Source organism: Megalobrama amblycephala, linkage group LG18 (genome assembly GCF_018812025.1).
Source record: "Megalobrama amblycephala isolate DHTTF-2021 linkage group LG18, ASM1881202v1, whole genome shotgun sequence".
Classification (NCBI taxonomy): domain Eukaryota; kingdom Metazoa; phylum Chordata; class Actinopteri; order Cypriniformes; family Xenocyprididae; genus Megalobrama; species Megalobrama amblycephala.
The window spans coordinates 22,401,612-22,420,756 of NC_063061.1; the positions used below are offsets into that span (position 1 = coordinate 22,401,612).

At 36.1% G+C, this 19,145-nt stretch overlaps 1 protein-coding gene across 3 annotated transcripts in view; it reads left to right on the plus strand.

Moving 5' to 3' along the window:
* Nucleotides 1-7,625: 7,625 nt before the first annotated feature.
* The window catches only part of rxraa (retinoid X receptor, alpha a), a 211,571-nt gene continuing 200,051 nt past the window's right edge, over nucleotides 7,626-19,145 (plus strand). For all 3 annotated transcript variants that reach the window (XM_048167176.1, XM_048167180.1, XM_048167178.1), the window contains exons 1-4: nucleotides 7,626-7,675; nucleotides 8,627-8,789; nucleotides 12,582-12,700; nucleotides 16,445-16,541. The gene's annotated coding sequence lies outside the window, so the exon portion shown is untranslated. The remainder of the gene's footprint in view (nucleotides 7,676-8,626; nucleotides 8,790-12,581; nucleotides 12,701-16,444; nucleotides 16,542-19,145) is intronic.

Genomic DNA, 19,145 nt, shown 5'->3' on the forward strand with positions numbered 1-19,145 from the left:
GGCTATAAATGAACGGGCTAATCAGAGAGAGACGACACAGCACAGATTCTTTTTCAGTATATGCTGAATGTTTACTGTGTTGGAAAGCAGCTGCTTGTCCATGCTTCTTTAAAGCTGTCTTACAGGGTCTGATTTAATCACGTCCCCGCGGCATGGAGCTTCGCACACAGGGCGGCCACTAATGATGGGACCTGCCCCACTTCATCAAAGAAAGTGTTTTGCTCGCTCTCTGTCTGCCTCCACTCTCAGAGGAGTGAAGATTCAGTCCATTAAATATAGACAGGTCCGGTCACACAACGGAAAACCTTTTCTGACACTCGTGGTTTGACGCTGGATCATAAAATCAGTCTGAAAACTCTCAGTATTCAGATCATTGAAGGGAATAGATGCCCTGCGCACATGGGCCGCAACTATAAAGCGAATTTCATTGGTTCTTCTGGCCCTATTACGACTCAGATCCATCTCATTCTGTTATCCACCAGAGAAGGTGGGGAGGATCAGATCAAAGCCTCCGTGGAAGGAGAGAACCTCCTTTGTGAAAATCTGTCTTAGTATTGCAGAGCTAAAGAGATGAAAGGGAGATTAATGGAGGTTGACGATAGCCATTGACACATTCAGAGATGACGCAATCAACAAACAAAATAAATCAAATCAAATAAACTGTGGCTTAACATTCAATAAAACCAGCTTAGTGTAGATCCATGGCGTATATTCCCAAAGAAAAAATAGACGAGTCCAAACACAAGCGAAGTACGAGGCATAAACATGCATCACCATTCACAATGAATTAATAATCACTTCCCGCAGGATCTTCTTTCCCCTCCTCCTTCTTCTTTCCTTCCATATCTTCATCCCTTTCTCCCTCCTTTCCACGGTCATAATCGGCGTCAGCATAATGAATGGCCCTATGGATGGCTTTGCAGTTTAGCGCTGTCAAACAATCCCAGCGCTTAGCTCTGCAGGATGACAGCTTGTTCTGTTTCATCACATCTTTTCTTTGCGCTTTCATTGCGAATTCGAGGCGGCCTTGTGATAGGGCGTTTGCCATGAGTCAGCACATGCACAACTGCTTCACAATGTAGCCAGAGAACTCAAAACTGGTCTGCTAGTGTCTCGTTTTGCATTTTTTTGGCTGGTTTTAGAGGGTTTTTGGGCACTTTTCAACGAGTCATGCCAGGAGACCAGCTGCGAGACAGATTGGGATATGGCCAAACCGAGCTAAACTTCACAGATCTTTTCTTCCTTATAGTGACATATATGTAAAATGGATTAACAACAACAACAAAAAAAAAGTAGAATGGGAACTTTCAACTTTCACAGCAAGATAAAGTTGATTAAGATAAAAAAAAAAAGTAGTTAAAAAACAATAATAATTAGTTATATGCATGGATGTGTACAATATGAAAGGGTTAGTTCACCCAAAAATGAAAATTTCTGTAATTAATTACTCACCCTTATGACATTCCACACCCGTATGACCTTCGTTCATCTTCGGAACACAAATTAAGATATTTTTCATAAAATCCGAGTGAGGCCTGCATTGCCAGCAAGACAATTAACACTTTCAGTGCCCAGAAAGGTACTTAAGGCATATTTAAAACAGTTCATGTGACTACAGTGGGTCACGACTTTTTGTGCACCAAAAAAACAAAATAACGACTTTATTCAACAATATCTAGTGATGGGCGATTTCAATACACTGCTTCATGAAGCTTCAAAGCTTTACGAATCTTTTGTTTCGAATCAGTAGTTCGGAGCACATATCAAACTGCCAAAGTCACGCCCCCCAGTGGTGAACCATTGAAATTTTGAAACACTTATGACTTAACGAAGCCTCCTTTACTGAAATCACGTGACTTTGGCAATTTGATCTCGCTCCGAACCACTGATTCGAAACAAAAGATTCGTAAAGCTTCGAAACTTCATGAAGTGAGATATTGTTGAATAAAGTCGTTATTTTGTTTTTTTTGGTGCACAAAAAGTATTCTCGTCGCTTCATAACATTAAGGTTGAACCACTGTAGTCACATGAACTGTTTTAAATACGTCTTTAGTAGCTTTCTGAGCATTGAAAGTGTTAATTATCTTGCTAGCAATAGAGGCCTCACTGAGCCATCGGATTTTATGAAAAATATCTTAATTTGTGTTCTGAAGATGAACGAAGGTCTTACGAGTGTGGATGAAGGTGAGTAATTAATAATAGAATTTTCATTTTTAGGTGAACTAACACTTTAATTGTTCACAATAAGATCAATAACATGCATTTAGAAAATACATAGTGTTAATTTGTATTTCATGCCAACTTTACAAGCATACAAGCTTATTTTCTTTTTTTCCAGCTTGGTTGACGTTTGTTGGATCCCACACTCTCCTTATGGATTTTTTGCAGTTTTAAGATGGATAATCTGTATGAATGCAGTCTGTTGTTTATCTGTACATTTATTCAAATATGCAAACATAGAGTTGCTTTGAGAATAGGCGATTATTGTTTCTCCTGAACAGTTCCATATGTTTGAGATTGAACCAAGAGAGGACTATTGTCCTCCTTTTGTTGGGTCTGAACTGCTTTGGCAAATCTTAAACACATTTGCTTGAATTAGAATTGCACAGATAGCATTTATTTGACACCAGTTCAATTAGCACACAAATGAACCTAATCTTACAAACTGTAAGGTTTTACTTGAGTCGTTTTCCTACTTTTGAGTGCTCGAGTTGCAGGATTTGTCAAATTGACCTTAAAAGAAAACGAATCACGATATCCTTGATGCTTATATTTTAGCACTGGCTGACTAAATAGATAAGGCTATCAGATGTTTTGTTGCCTTGGTTGTTAGACCAGTACAAGAAACATCTTTCTAAATGTGGGTGGCATTTTGTCTGAGCCTGCGCTCTGTGGTAATGCTGTTTTGAAAGCCCTCACTAAATGTTGTGTTTCCTGTCAGTACACACAAACATTGCCCCAATCTGAAACCATAGAGTATAATAAATCATTGTGTCCTTTCCAGACTGAGAGCATGGGGCTGGTGGCTCTAGTGTTTTTCTGCTTTGCTAATAGGACATAGGATGAGTGGTTTTATTTTATAGACCTACATCAATTAAGCAAGTGATGTGATTCTTGGATGTGGTTTAAAAAAAAAACCCATCATGTTCCCTCAGGGCCTTCAGACCTATTTCTTCTGTATTAATTGTACATACTTATTTATCTAGATGGTAGTTATTTTTTGCCATAATGGTTCTAGTAAACGCAAGTGCACAACACTCAATGAACAGTTTGATAAGTGGAATAATGGAAGTCCAGCAAATTACTTTAATGCAAGAGAGAGTACCTTAAAAGGTACTTGAAAGTTGGTTGTGAGTACACTTAGGCCAAGTTTACACTACAGGACTTTAAACGTCAGCAGATTGCTGTGCTGTTCAGACTACATGACTTGCTGTGGAGTCTTGAAGTCATTGTGGTGTTCACACTACATGACACTAAGTAAATGATCTAAAACAGAGGGTCACACACACATTACACGAGCTGACAACAACTCTGTCACCCAACGACTTTATTTGAAAATGGACACTGGGAAGAAATTAGATTAAATTTTGAATCACTAATTTTCCCCCGATCACAGTCGAGCTTGTTAAATTGCAAATCGGGTTTAAAATCCTGTAGTGTAAACTTGCCATTAGGCTCTGTTTTAAAATCTAGTGAGCTGCCTTGTAAAACAAAATCCTAACTGAAATGTAACTTAAGAAGTGACTCATTTGGAACACTCTACATAGGCTGTGTTTACACTGGCACAAGCAAGTGAAGTTATTAAGTATAATTTCAGGAGAAGTACACCCATCTAATCTTCTAATTTATATCAAGGTATAAAAACCAGCATCTTACCTCTTCCCATTGTTAGTTCTTCCGGCATCCCAGTTTATATGGGCACACAAACTCGTGAAATCAGATTTTTACTTTTGTTGCACATGTGTTAACACAAAAATCTCAAAACTAAAACTTTATTTATTTATTTTTACTGAGGTGGAAACGTTAAAAGTTAAGAAATTGCACATATACAGAAGCATTTAGGAGCGTAGAAACTGGTTTTTAACTTCTGCCCCGTGAATTTTTAAAATAAAACAGCTTTGCTACTGAAATCTTTATTATTCAGGCTATTTTTCAGCAATGAGGTGATAACGTCGCTGTTTTGGTAAATAAACTAACAAGCTTCACTACTACATACAGATGCACACAGGTAATTCACACTCATAATCTCTCTCTCTTGTTAATTCCTTAGAAGTCATTCAAATAAATGAGATCTTACCACGCTACTAAAATAACAAATGTAAATGATTGTTCTTTTTCCGGTCTATATCCGTTCTGTCCGATTTTTCACTGCAGACATCCATGATAGCTTTTAACTTATCCATGCTAGCAAATAATCATGGCCACCTGACATGAATTATAAAATAATTTTAGTACAGCCATTCCATTCACATAGTAAAGCGATCACAAACAGAATAATTTGGGGCGGGGTTTAATGTAAACATATAAAGCGAATGTAAACAGGCAGGAAAAAAATTGGATATGGTCAAAAGATCAGATCTGTGTGTAAGCACAGCCTTAGACAACAACTTATAGTGTATCAAACCAATAGAGCTCCTCCACTGATTCCAAAACAGTTTGACATCAGCATACTAAGCTAATAGCATGGTACTCTAATAGGCATAAATATACATAGCATACACAATTTTTGATATAATAGCTGTGGTAAAATGTTGTTTATTATATTTATGACTTGTCCTTGCCTATTAGTAAAATGCATTATTATTTATTTTTATAAAAATGTGTTATAAAATATTATTTTATATTATCTTTCATTATAATTAACATTTTAGTATTGAATGAATTTTGCAAATTTATAATCAATATTTCGCTTGCTTTGTCCACTGCCAAATTTATTTTTCCATTGAGCTTGTCACAGTGCCATGAAAGAGAAACCAAATTTTTTTTAGACAATTAACAAAGGATTATTTATGCTGGTTACCTTTTTGAATATCCTTTGATGTTTTAAAATGCTGTCTATGAAGGCAGCTCACTAGGATTTGGGCTCGTAGGATGGTCTGAGGAGGGGTAATGGTGCAGAACTTGTAGTCTACCACAGTTGGACTTGGTTTAGAACTTGTTCTCCCTCTCTGAGGCAAATCTCAGGGTGAAACAGAGGTGGCAGTATGCCTAATGTTGTCCGGGGGGTGGGGTTGATCAAGTTTACACTTTGTGACCCCAGAATGATAAGGTGAAGGTTCAGGGAGAAGTCAGGAAGCCATTGTTTTAAAAAAAACCTGTTATTTGGTTATTCTATCCAAGCATGAGAGCGCAATCCCCCCTGTAGCTGCACAGAGAGGCCAATACAGAATCCGATACAGTGAGGATCACTAGTGAAAATACTTTTATTTGATAACAATGTTTTTCTTTACAAAATATATTAGCATAAAAATTTGAGTCAAAAGTTGATTTGAAAAAAACTTTTCAGGATGTCTTAGTTTTTAGTTTCTCTTTTGTAGTTTTGTCATTTTAATGATTATGGCTTACAGCTCATGGAAATATAAATCCATTATCTCAAATTTTTGGAACATTTCTTAGGATTTACAAAAAAAAAGTTCTGAAAAGTATATGTTCATTTATGTACTCAATTTGGTTGGGTGGCTGAGGCATTATTGAAGCCCAGGTAGCGGCCTTCAGCTCGCCTGTATTGTTGGGTCAGGCGTTTCTCATCTTCCTCTTGACAGTACCCCATAATCTCTATGGGGTTCAGGTCAGGCAAGTTGGCTGGCCAGTCAAGCACAGTAACACCATGGCAAGCAAACCAGTAAGTAGTAGTTTTGGCACTGTGGGCAAGTGCTATATCCTGCTGGAAAAGAAAACCAGCATCTCCTTAAAGCTTGTCAGCAGATGGAAATCTCCTGGTAGATGACTGCATTGACTTTGGTGACTTGATGAAACACAGTGGACCAACACCAGCAGATGACATTGCACCCCAAATCATCACTGACTGTGAAAACTTCACATTAGTCTTCAAGAAAGTTGGATTATGTGCTTCTCCATTCAGCCTCTGGTTCAGGAGTGGCTTTGTGACAGTTGTAGCCAATTTCCCGAAGGCATTTGCGTGTGGTGGCTCTTGATGCACTGACTCCAGCTTCAGTCCACTCCTTGTGAAGCTCTCCCAAGTTCTTGAATTGGCTTCACTTGACAATCTTTTCAAGGCTGCAGTCATCCCTATAGTTTGCGCACCTTTTCCCATCATACTTTTTCCTTCCAGTCAACTTTCCATGAATATGCTTCGATACAATGCTCTCTGAACAGCCAGCCCTTTCAGCAATGACCTTTTGTGGCTTACAATCATCAGTATCACAGTTTCCATATAAATATTAAGCAGCACAACTGTCTTCAACATTGATAATAAAAAGAAATGTTTCAAATCAGCATATTAGAATGATTTCTGAAGGTGCCACTGAAGATTGGCGTTATGGCTGCTGAAAATTCAGCTTTGCCATCTCATTAATAAATTACATTTTAAAATATATTAAAATACAGTTGAAAAGCTAATAATGTTTCACAATATTAATGTTTTAACTGTATTTATTACAGTAGTAAAAAATTTTTTAAATTTTTTTATCAAATAAATGCTGCCTTGGTGAGCACGAGACTTCTTTCAAAAATCATTAAAATCTAACTGACCCCAAACTTTTGAATGGTTATGTACAGTAAATCCAAATATTTTATGTTATAATTTTTCTTTGTTTCAAAATGTTTAAAATCCCAAAAAGTTGTTTATTTAAATTAGATTTTGAATCCCAGATTTTCATTGTTGTCTGGGAAATTCAGTGTTGACCCCACTGCATTGAGAGAGACAGAATGATTGAGATTATAGCTGTAATTTACAGTTCTGCAAGTTCTCTTGGCTTAAATAAAAGCCATCTAGAAGACATACACATAGAGAGAGAGCTGATGTCATGCCCTTATACCATATGTACATATATGAGAGCGGATCCTGCTACTTTAAAGTAAACATTAAAGTCTTTGCAACAAAAAGGCTGTATGCAATATTTAAATTTAAACAACATAAATTTAAAAATTATCTTTTTAACTTTTAAGAGGCAAAGCTTTACCACTGTTGGCTGAGGCTCTAACATTTTCTTAATGAGCTTTTGTACGGTGTAACCTTACTTTATCTCCATCTCTCTCATTCTCTTTAAGTAACAGCAGACTGCTGGATCACAAATTATTAATATTAACAATCCTTCGTGCTCAGCAATTCTGTGCTTCACGACTGTACCACAAACTTCTGTACAGCAAAAATTTGAAGACTAATGGTGGTTCTTGCTTCATAACTGGGGGCTTTATGTGTTCCATTAAATTGAGGAAAACCTTTCAGCTTTGTCGAATGGATTTGTTTTAGTCTTTTTGAAGATGTACTGATCATGCTGCGTGCAGATGGGAGGTCATATGGGTACAGGTTTGAGTAGATGAGGACGAGGACGATTAGCACAAGGGACTCTGCTAAATATGCAGCATCGAATAATAGATGCTGATGTGCTTCGATTACATGGTGTTTTCTATGTCAACAAGGTCTTTTTCTCGTTCTCTCTCAGCAGGTGGGTAACAGCACCATAAGGAGTCTGTATTCCTGCACAAAGATTAAGTATGTGACAGTGTCCCTTGAGTTCATATTTAAAATTGAGAGACATCTCCAGTTCATATATGGGTCATTGACGAATAAGGTTTTTAAAAGTAAAAAAAAAAATTATGGAGAATTAATTAATTTTGAAGTTTTATTAAGTGTTAACAATGATATTATGTGGTTTTTATAATCAATTAACACTGCTTTTGTCATTTTTTACAATGTGGACAAAATTTGTCACTAAAAAAGTCATTCAGTTTAACCAAAATTTCGGTTTTACCGACTGACACTTCTGGTTATGTCGAATGACGATATTTTCAAACAATGCTAACAGGCTGATATCTAACTAGCTAGCTAACAAAAGAACAATCAAACATTTTATATTTAGTACAAGTTTTTAAAACATTACAACATTTTCCATGTTTTATAGCGGTTGTACCGAATGACCTGATGTTTCAGGAAAGTGAAAACATGAATTTTTCAAATAGTTAAAAGAGAGTTAGTTACTTTGCTTCATGGCCATGTGGTCCTTTGCAGGTGTCTGAATGATGTCACATCCTGTCACATGATACTGAGCACATGACTTGATCCAAAATGGTCCATTTATATTGGTTAATCCGAATGACATCAATGAAATTCATTTTTCCGGACATTCTTTCTCATAACAAAGCAACGACTTCTACACATAATTTTAATGTCATTTTGCACTATGTTGATATATGATGTTATAAAATCATGCCAGAATAGAATATATATACATTTATTACATTTTAAGATATTTTAATCACAAATGAAATTGCTGTATTGGCCTTTGGATGGTTAAACCGAATGACCTTTTGACACTTTAAACCTTTAAAATACCTTTATATGTGGCAAATTATAATTAAAACCTTTTGGATTCAATAAAAGAGATATAGTTGTACTACCTTACATACTTTGGATGTCATATCTTTGTTTTTTATCATTAAACAGATGTTCTTGAACATTCCCCCATCTGCTGTTGTTTGGACAAACAGATGTTGACTACGTTGGGTTGGTTGTGATGCTCAAAAAAACCCACAGAATTCCGCAGTATTTACACTTTCCTTTGAAATCCACCTACGAATAGCTTGCTTACAGATGACACTGAGCTGGGGTAAGACATTATTAGAGTATTTTATCTTCCAAAACAGTTACACACATCACCTGTAATAAAACCCTGTTGGTAATGCACTCTATAATTATTGATTTAAAGAAATGGAGAAGCCTGCATGAAATAGCTTTTTATATAAAAGTATTTTAGACTCAATATTTTTATGCTGTCAGCTGTATTTCTTTCCATAAAACCTTCTTAGAACATTTCTATGGAGGACTAGTGCCACTTCAAAATAAAATGAAGGAATCAATTATCAAATTAATAATTCAAAAATAAAAATGTTGTTAAATGTAGCAATAAAATACATTTAGAAGTAGATGTTTAAATAGCATTTTGTCAAAAAAAAAAAAAAAAAAAAAAAAAGCATATTTTTACAGCATATTTTCACCTTTGGTTTTTCTTATTGCAATTCTACTGTTGCATTTAACCATATTTGTCATCTTAATTTTTTTATCTGAGGTGAATGTCACTTCTGCAGTTCATTGCATAAAAATCAAACATTTAGAAGGAGGGGGGATGTTGGTGAAGCAGCATACTGTTGTGGTGCAGTCTGCTGGATGTCGGGGAACTGAATGACAAAGTAACTTCTTCAAAGCCTGCTGGGTGGATGGAGCAATGAGAGTGAGAGGTGCTGATTTAGAAGGCAGACGTGTTGTTCGTGTGCAACACCGTGCTGCGTTAAAGGCCTGTGGGATTTGCTCAGTCTCTCTGTCTCCTTGACATCTCTCTTTCTTTTTCTCTCTCTCTATCAGCTCTTTTGATCTGCTCTGCTCTGTGCGGATGTTTCACACCAGCTGTTTGCTTCCCTTTGAGAATAATTCACAGCACGCTGTCTAAATTATGAAATGAGGACTGACTAGAGATAAGCCTAGCAAAATCGACATTATATTGCTTAGTGTTTGTTCTGCTTTTTAATCATTGAGCAAATATTTGAAAGGATAAAAAGGTAGAATCACAATAGTCTAACTCTTAGCTGAAATACATTAGAGTATAGAGTACAGCTTTATAAAAAGAAAATTATAAACTGATAGTGTAACACTGTTCGTAGATACGGGAAGAAGGAGGCGGGAACCGGCGAACATTCAACATAACTTTAATTCCAAAATAAACAAAGAACAAAACGAAAGTAATGCCGGCAGAACCTCGCGGACGTCTGCCGGCAACACAAACATAATAAAACATAAAATAAAGTCCAGGCCTGGTCCTCTCTCGTCCTACACTGTCGTCACTCCTCCTTTTATGCTTCCGGAGCTCCTCCGTGAGAGACTCAAGGCCGGTGGAGCTCCCTCGAAGGTGGAGCTCATTATCTCTCGCGCCATCGGCCTCCCGTCGTTCCCTCAAGGCTCTCGCCCACCCTGGTCGCCACAGATAGTATGAATCTTGGATTCTGATTCATGAATTGGGTGGATAGAATTACCACTTTAGCTGCTGGTAAACATCATTATGATGACAAAAATCAATTTTTCCAAAAGTATTTGTGAATTTTGATTAAAGGTGCCCTCGAATGAAAAATTGAATTTATCTTGGCATAGTCAAATAACAAGAGTTCAGTACATGGAAATGACATACAGTGAGTCTCAAACGCCATTGTTTCCTCCTTCTTATATAAATCTCATTTGTTTAAAAGACCTCAGAGTCAGAAGAACAGGCGAATCTCAACATAACACCGACTGTTACGTAACAGTCGGGATCATTAATATGCACGCCCCCAATATTTGCATATGCCAGCCCATGTTCAATGCATTACACAAGGGCAAAACGTCTGGATCTGTGCACAGCTGAATCATCAGACTAGGTAAGCAAGCAAGGACAACAGTGCAAAATGGCAGATGGAGTGATAATAACTGACATGATCCATGATAACATGATATTTTTAGTGATATTTGTAAATTGTCTTTCTAAATGTTTCGTTAGCATGTTGCTAATGTACTGTTAAGTGTGGTTAAAGTTACCATCGTTTCTTACTGTATTCACGGAGACAAGAGCCGTCGCTATTTTCATTATTAAACACTTGCAGTCTGTATAATGCATAAACACAAATTCATTCTTTATAAATCTCTCCAACAGTGTAGCATTAGCCGTTAGCCACGGAGCACAGCCTCAAATTCATTCAGAATCAAATGTAAACAATATAACAGTATACAATACTCACATAATCCGACGCATGCATGATGAACACTTTGTAAAGATCAATTTGAGGGTTATATTAGCTGTGTGAACTTTGTTTATGCACTGTTCAAGGCAAGCACGAGCTCCGTGGGCGTGGAGCACGAGAATTAAAGTGCCAGTAGCCCTGAATCGGCTCATTTATAATGATGCCCCAAAATAGGCAGTTAAAAAAATGAATTAAAAAAAATCTATGGGGTATTTTGAGCTGAAACTTCACAGACACATTCAGGGGACACCTTAGACTTATATATCACATCTTTTTAAAAAAAGTTCTAGGGCACCTTTAATTTTTCCAAGCAGCACATTAATTGCAAGTATGACTGTGCGATATCACAATTTTAGGTCGTGAACGATTAAAATGTCTCCATGATCTGCCTTTTGAAGAGAGATCATAGTATCAGTTGCAGTTCTGGTGCCGCCGTCTCAACATACTGTACAGTGTGACGTACAATATGCTCAAATAACAAATTATTTGTATGCGGGTTAAAGCTTTTCAAGTTATGCTTTTCATTCGCAAGCTGTTCTGACATAAGCTTTCCTGAGCACATTCATCTGAAGCACACCCGCACTAAAAGCGTGTGAGTTCTGAACTAAGTTCTCTTTCGTGTCTCATTGCGCTTAGACTGTTAAATACACACAAGGTTTACATAAACACAGTGGTTTATACAGTGGTTTGGATTCTTTTCAGTGAATTAGATCTGTGTATTAATGACAGGAGCCAATATACCTGCTGCCGTCTGTGCCATTAATGTTAATCAATCAGAAACAATAAGGAAATCACTCACAGTTTTTGACTGAATAACTTCAGTAGCTTTAAGAATCAATGTATATTTATTTCATTGAAGTCTATGTAGTGTTTTATTTTTGCATTATTTATTACTTGAATGCTACTGTTACAGTAAGTACACCTACTTTTTTGCATATTTATATTAATGCAGTTTATTTCATTTGTATTTAATATTGCATTTGTCCTATTATTTGTAATTTGCATCTTTGTTCTAATTTTAATAACAAAAAAAAAAAATATATATATATGATTTTAGTTGTATCGCCCACCCCTACTTTGGCCTAAATGGTCTGTCATTCTTTTTTCTTTTGTTAACTTGTAAGGCTAAATTTTTTTAAATAGGAAAACTAGTTTGGCTGTGCTGCTCAGGGACTTGCAAAATTGTCTTGAAAACCAACATGAAAAAGAATAATTATAAGATTGTGGATCGTGATCCTGTCTGAAAAATTGTGATAGATTTTTGCCATATTGCCCACACCTAATTGCAAGTTTTTCATTATGTTATTGTAGATATTTTACCAGTGACAGGTTGTTGTTTTCTGAAGCTGTGAAATCTGCTGCCTTCGACAAGTGTTAGCCTTCAAATGTTTGGGATTGGAAAGATTAATGTTTTTGAAAGAAAGTCTCTTATGCTCACCAAAGCTGCATTCAATTTCTTTCAGCAGCAATTACCCTAGACAAAAAACAACTGATAGCTTTGGGTGTTATAGACCATGCTGCATTTTGAAAATAGTCATGACTGAAGGGTTCACAATGCCCTTTAGCAATGACTGTTTTCACAATATAGCAGTTTCACATAGCTCATTGCTTAATTATACATTATACTTTGATTCTAGATCTTCCTGGTATCTTGGAGCAGTTCCTTTTCCTCAATGGATGTGTTTGCAGTCATCACTGATAGCATGAAGAAAGATATTACAGTCCCTGGTGTGGAAACTCACTGTAGATTAAATAGGTATGTATCACAATAAAACATTGACAAGCCATTTGATACCATGTTACTGTAAGGAAGCACTATGCAAAGTGTCCACTATACAGTAAATACCCTTAAAAAGAAGAGTTTTAGGCTGCCTTTTCTCCAGCAGAACAGAAGTCATTCATTTTTAACAAAGAGTAGTCATGCGAGCTGTATGGATTTCTGACAATATACGTATGCCGAAATTTCAGATCTGATTTCAGCTGCAACTTTTGAGTCTAGAGCGTATGCAACCATCCGACTAGGGGGCCACTAGGGGCAAAATGCAACAATTGTATGCAAATGTGAATCATGCCTTGAAAAGTTAATACGAGTTTGGAATGACAAAATGTTAATTTTTGACTGAAAGTCACGCCTGTCTGTGACTTTTACTTTTAAAATGAACTTTAACAAAATTTCACAAGTTTTTAATACTTACTGGCATGTTTTTTCCATAGATGCCAGTGGGACAATATTGAAATTATTAGTGCTTGTACAGACAGATTCTCTCTCCTTTTTTCAGTTTTGGTCTGATGACACTGCAGAGTGTAGAAAGATGGAATTGGGTGGGTGAATCAATAGGGGATAGAGAAGAAAATAAGAGAGAGCGTGCTGGCACACATGTATTTTTTTATATCTCCTAAGGCATTTCTCTCACTCTTTCTCTACTCTCTCTCGCTCCCTGTGCCTCTCTTGAATGGCTGCATGACAGCAAAGAAGGTTATTCTTGGCAAGTTCTCTCCTCCCTTTCAGCAAAAAACAGCCTTTCCTGCGCTGGCCTGCTCCAGCCTGTCTGGGGCCACACTCCCCCTTTTTTCTCCCCATCTTAATTATTTTTTTTTTTTTTAGCATTCTCTCACTCTTTTTGTGTTCCCACTCAAACTTTCCCATTTTTAAGCATCTCTTTTTGCACTCTTTTTGTATTTAATTCCTCCTACAATTTCCCCATATTTCTGCATCTCATTATCCTAAAGCATGCCTTTCTAATTTCCCCTTTTCTCACCAATGAAATCCTTTCACTTTTTGCAGAAAATAAAATGAAGAAGCAGTTTTTCAGTCCGCTGTTGTCCTCACCTGCAGATTGATTTGGACTCCTAATCTGAGGGAGCCACTGAGGTCCCGGGAGCTCTGAAATGTGCTCGATTCGCTCTGCGTTCAGGATAAAAGGATAAAAAATTCTGGCCAATAATCTCACACAATGGAAACCTACCCAGTGATAGATGTGTTTTCATTGCTGTTATTCAAAATCAGAGGAGTTTAGAAGAACAAAATGAGGAAAAACGTAAGGCCTGTTCACAAAAGAGACCCATTTAATTCAGACCCCCGCTTTGCATAGCTCTGCAATTTTCCATCAGGGGGAATGGCTCAATCATTCAAAGCAATGGCGGGAATTTGAGAGCACGATTTAGGAGTCTTTCCATCGTTTTGTGTAATTCTGTTGATATACAACCACATAATAAATAGCAGAGAATTATGTCATAGTATATTAGATCAAGAGATCTCTAAATTCTTAAAGTTGTGATGGAATCCCTATAAAATTTAATAAGTACCATGTGGAAATTTAAAACCGTGTGGTTTTAATGTGTTTTAATGCTCAAATGAGACCTGATGACTATTCCATCATGTTCAACAATGTTTATGTCATCCATCCATCCATCCATCCATCGTTTGTTCAACTACAAATTGCAATTAAATTAATTGCATGAAATGTGGATTAATCACATTTGGCAGTCTGACATTTGGCAAATGTGTCAGTCACTGAATAGACATTACAAAAAATGGCTTTAGTCAATGTATTGTTTGATTTCTATATTATTGAACATAAGTTTATCATTATGTTACAGTCAACAACAATCCATACTCTGGGATGCATTCTTGCATTGCCTGAATTTTTATTCATTGTTTGTCGATACACCCATGCGTCAGTCTTTGGCCATCAAACAAGACACCTGCAGAGCAAGAAAGGAGAGTGTCCAGAGACTCATTTGTATCTCATTACATCTTCTCTAAAGCAGACGTCCAATAGGCTGTCGGTGATGTGCCTCTAAGGGAAATGAAAGATTAACTGCACTTTGTCAGCTGTTAAAGTTTTAGAAAAAAAAGGCTCTAGACATCCATTACCCGTGGCATCAGAGAAAAAGCAAAGTTCGCTTCACAGCTACCGCTCTGAGGTTAGATCAGGACCCAAGCAAATGGACTACATGGCCTCAAAAGTCCTGAGTGTTTATAAATATACATAGCAGATGGATAGAAAGGTTGCACTTTGCACTGTATACAGTAATATTGCAGTTAGGCTGTATACCTGTAATCATAGATGAACATTTATTCATCCTCAGTTCTGTTGTTTTATGGCAGTTTTTGCCAAATCAGTGTCATTTGGGTCTTGTAACTGCTTTCAGTTTAGATGTAATGACCCTTCATTTTGTAATTTTCCCTCTTTCTCATCAAAGACAGAATGCGAGTGAATAAAAGAGAAAACTTGCGATTATCTTTATGTATGGATAATAATTTCCGATTATTCAAACTAAATATAATTTTTTTTGGGCTGTTTCTAAGTAACATCAAGAGTGTAAACAATGCATCTGATTTGTCATTTCTTTAACTAATATGATATAGTCAGTAGAAAAGTAGAAGTCAATAATGATAGAAAATTACTGCAGTTAAATAAGCCTTGTTATTGCCCTTTTAGACAGTAACAAGACTTTTTTAGCAGAATACTTTAATTTCTTGCACTTAGTTAAGTGGAACTTAGACTAAGCAGCAAATAGCCCATGTCTCTAATAAAAGTCATGATGTTGAGAAAAGACATGCTGCTTTATCCAAGATAGTAAGATAAGCAAGAGAACACTATTCAGGAGTAGATCTGACAACAAGCCAGCCTATTATAACCGCCCTCATCCACACCGATGCTTTCTTGCTTGCTTTTATTCCTGTGATGGCAAAGCTGAATTTTCAGCATCATTTCTCCAGTCTTCAATGTCACATGATCCTTCAGAAACCATTCTGATATGCTAAATTAGTTCTTAAGAAACATCTCTTATTATTATAAATGCTAAAGAGTTGTGATGCTTATTATTTTTGTGAAACCATGAATCGTTTTTTTCCAGGATTCTTTGAATACAGCGTTCAAAAAAACGAAAGTTTTTTTTAACTCTTTCCTGTCACTTTTTATCAGTTTAATACATCTTTGCTGAATGATGGTATTTATTTCTTTCAAAAAACACAAACATTTGAACGATAGTGTATGTAATTATTGTATTGTTTAACAACTTTCAGGAACACAGGTAATGTATCTCAAACAAAGAAGTTTAATAGTAAAGTATGTATCCTTTGTGGAGAAGGTTTATTATTTTTAGGTTTTCCTCTCACATGACGCAAATTTAAGTTAATTGAGTTGACTCTCCCTTGAACTATGTGTTTGTTATTTGTATGATGCAGAGTTGCTACCGATCCAGATCAGTCACTTATGATGTTCCGTAACTGTTAGCACGCTATAGAAGGCGGCTGCCTATGTAAGTGAGGTAGTTTGGTACGCTTTGTATTCTGGAACAGAGTTAAGATGCTGAAAACTTTCTTTATTGTAAAAATGTCTAGCTTAGTGGTCAAACTTTTTGAATATAATTCATGTTAGCACTGATACTTATTGAATGCATTTTCAATGACCCTTAGAGTGAATTTGAGAGATTTTCTCAGGCTCAATTTACAGTTTTAAAGTAATGAATACAACTTCTCTGTTTGTTGTAGGTAATTGAGGACTTGAGGGCACCAGCCTACATGAAGATGAGTGATAAACATATTTCTTTGCTGTCAAATATCAGTCATGATGAATGGCCTACTCAAGGTGAGTTAGTGCACACAGCAGCCTTTAAGTGCTAGTTTGTGAATTCAGCTCACCGCTGTCCAAATCACTCATACTGTGAATTTGATGTGTCAGAGTGGGACTGAAGAGGTGGCTGGGTGGGTTTTTACTGTCATTAGTCGTCCGTCCTTGGGTGTGAGACATCTGTCACTTTGAGAGGAGTTACTCGGCCAGTGGAGGACAGGTTTGAGGTATCATGGCAGAGCAAGGTAGCACAATCAGTCTTAAGCAAAATGATTGTCCTCAGTCCAGTCGCCAAGCACCAACTGTAAGTAAAAATAGGTTCAGTTTTACAATAAACAAAATTATATATATATATGTATATACAGTACAGTTCAAAAGTTTGGAACCACTAAGATTTTTAATGTTTTTAAAAGAAGTTTCGTCTGCTCACCAAGGCTACATTTATTTAATTAAAAATACAGTAAAAACAGTAATATTGTGAAATATTATTACAATTTAAAATAACTGTTTTCTATTTAAATATATTTCACAAAGTAATTTATTCCTGTGATGGTAAAGCTGAATTTTCAGCATCATTACTCCAGTCTTCAGTGTCACATGATCCTTCAGAAATCATTCTAATATGCTGATCTGCTGCTCAAGAAACATTTAATGTGTACAATTGTACAAAATATTTGTGTACAATATTTTTTTTCAGGATTATTTGATGAATAGAAAGTTCAAAAGAACAGTGTTTATCTGAAATCTAATCTTTTGTAACATTATAAATGTCTTTACTGCCACTTTTGATTGATTTAATGCATCCTTGCTGAATAAAAGTATTCATTTCTTTAGATTCTTTTCAAAAAAATAAAAATAAAAATTCTTACTGACCCCAAACTTTTGAACGGTAGTGTATAATGCTACAGAAGCTTTGTATTTCAGATAAAAGCTGTTCTTTTGAACTTTCTATTCATCAAGGAATCCTGAAAAAAAAAAGTACACAACTGTTTTCAACATTGAAAATAATCATAAATGTTTATTGAGCAGCAAATCAGCATATTAGAATGATTTCTGAAGGATCATGTGACACTGAAGACTGGAGTAACGATGCTGAAAATTCAGCTTTGCATCACAGGAATAAATTACTTTGTCAAATATATTTAAATAGTACACAGTTATTTTAAATTGTAATAATATTTCACAATATTACTGTTTTTTACTGTATTTTTAATTAAATAAATGTAGCCTTGGTGAGCAGACGAAACTTCTTTTAAAAACATTAAAAATCTTAGTGGTTCCAAACTTTTGAACTGTACTGTATATATATATATATATATATATATATATATATATATATATATATATATATATATATATATATATATATATATATATATATATATATATATATATATATAAATTAAGATATTTTTCCTAAAATCTGATGGCTCAGTGAGGCCTCTATTGCCAGCAAGATAATTAACACTTTCAATGCTCAGAAAAGTACTAAAGACATATTTAAAGGAACACTCCACCTTTTTTGAAAATAGGCTCATTTTTCCAACTCCCCTAGAGTTAAACAGTTGAGTTTTACCGTTTTCAAATCAATTCAGCCAATCTCCGGGTCTGGCAGTACCACTTTTAGCATAGCTTAGCATAGTTCATTGAATCTGATGAGACTGTTAGCATCTCGCTCAAAAATGACCAAAAAGTTTCAATATTTTTTCCTATTTAAAACTTGACTCTTCTGTAGTTACATCATGTACTAAGACCGACAGAAAATGAAAAGTTGTGATTTTCTAGGCTGATATGGCTAGGAACTATACTCTCATTCCGGCGTAATAATCAAGGAACTTTGCTGCTATACCATGGCAGTGATATTACGCAGTGCCTGTGACCCCCTGCTTGCACAGGGAGTGTGCCTTGCAACCATGGAGACATTTGTGAGAGGCTCTGCGTAATATCATTGCAATACCCATGGTACGGCAGCAAAGTTCCTTGATTATTACGGCGGAATGAGAGTATAGTTCCTAGCCATATCGGCCTAGAAAATCGCAACTTTTCATTTTACGTCGGCCTTAGTACATGATTTAACTACAGAAGAGTCAAGTTTTAAATAGGAAAAATATCGAAAGTCTTTGGTCATTTTTGAGCGAGATGCTAACAGTCTAATCAGATTCAATGAACTATGCTAAAAGTGGTACCGCCAGTCCCGGAGATCGGCTGAATGGATTTGAAAACAGTAAAACTCAACTGTTAACTCTAGGGGAGTTGGAAAATGAGCCTATATTTTCAAAAAAAAGTGGAGTGTTCCTTTAAAACAGTTCATGTGACTACAGTGGTTCAACCTTAATGTTATAAAGCGACGAGAATACTTTTTGTGCGCCAAAAAAAAACAAAATAACGACTTTATTCAACAATATCTAGCGATGGGCGATTTCAAAACACTGCTTCATGAAGCTTCGAAGCTTTACAAATCTTTTGTTTCGAATCAGTGGTTCAGAGCGTGTATCAAGTGAGTCACATGATTCCAGTAAACGAAGCTTCCTTACGTCATAAGTGTTGCGAAATTTCAGTGGTTCACCACTGGGGGGGCGTGACTTTGGCAGTTTGATGTATGCTCTGAACCACTGATTCAAA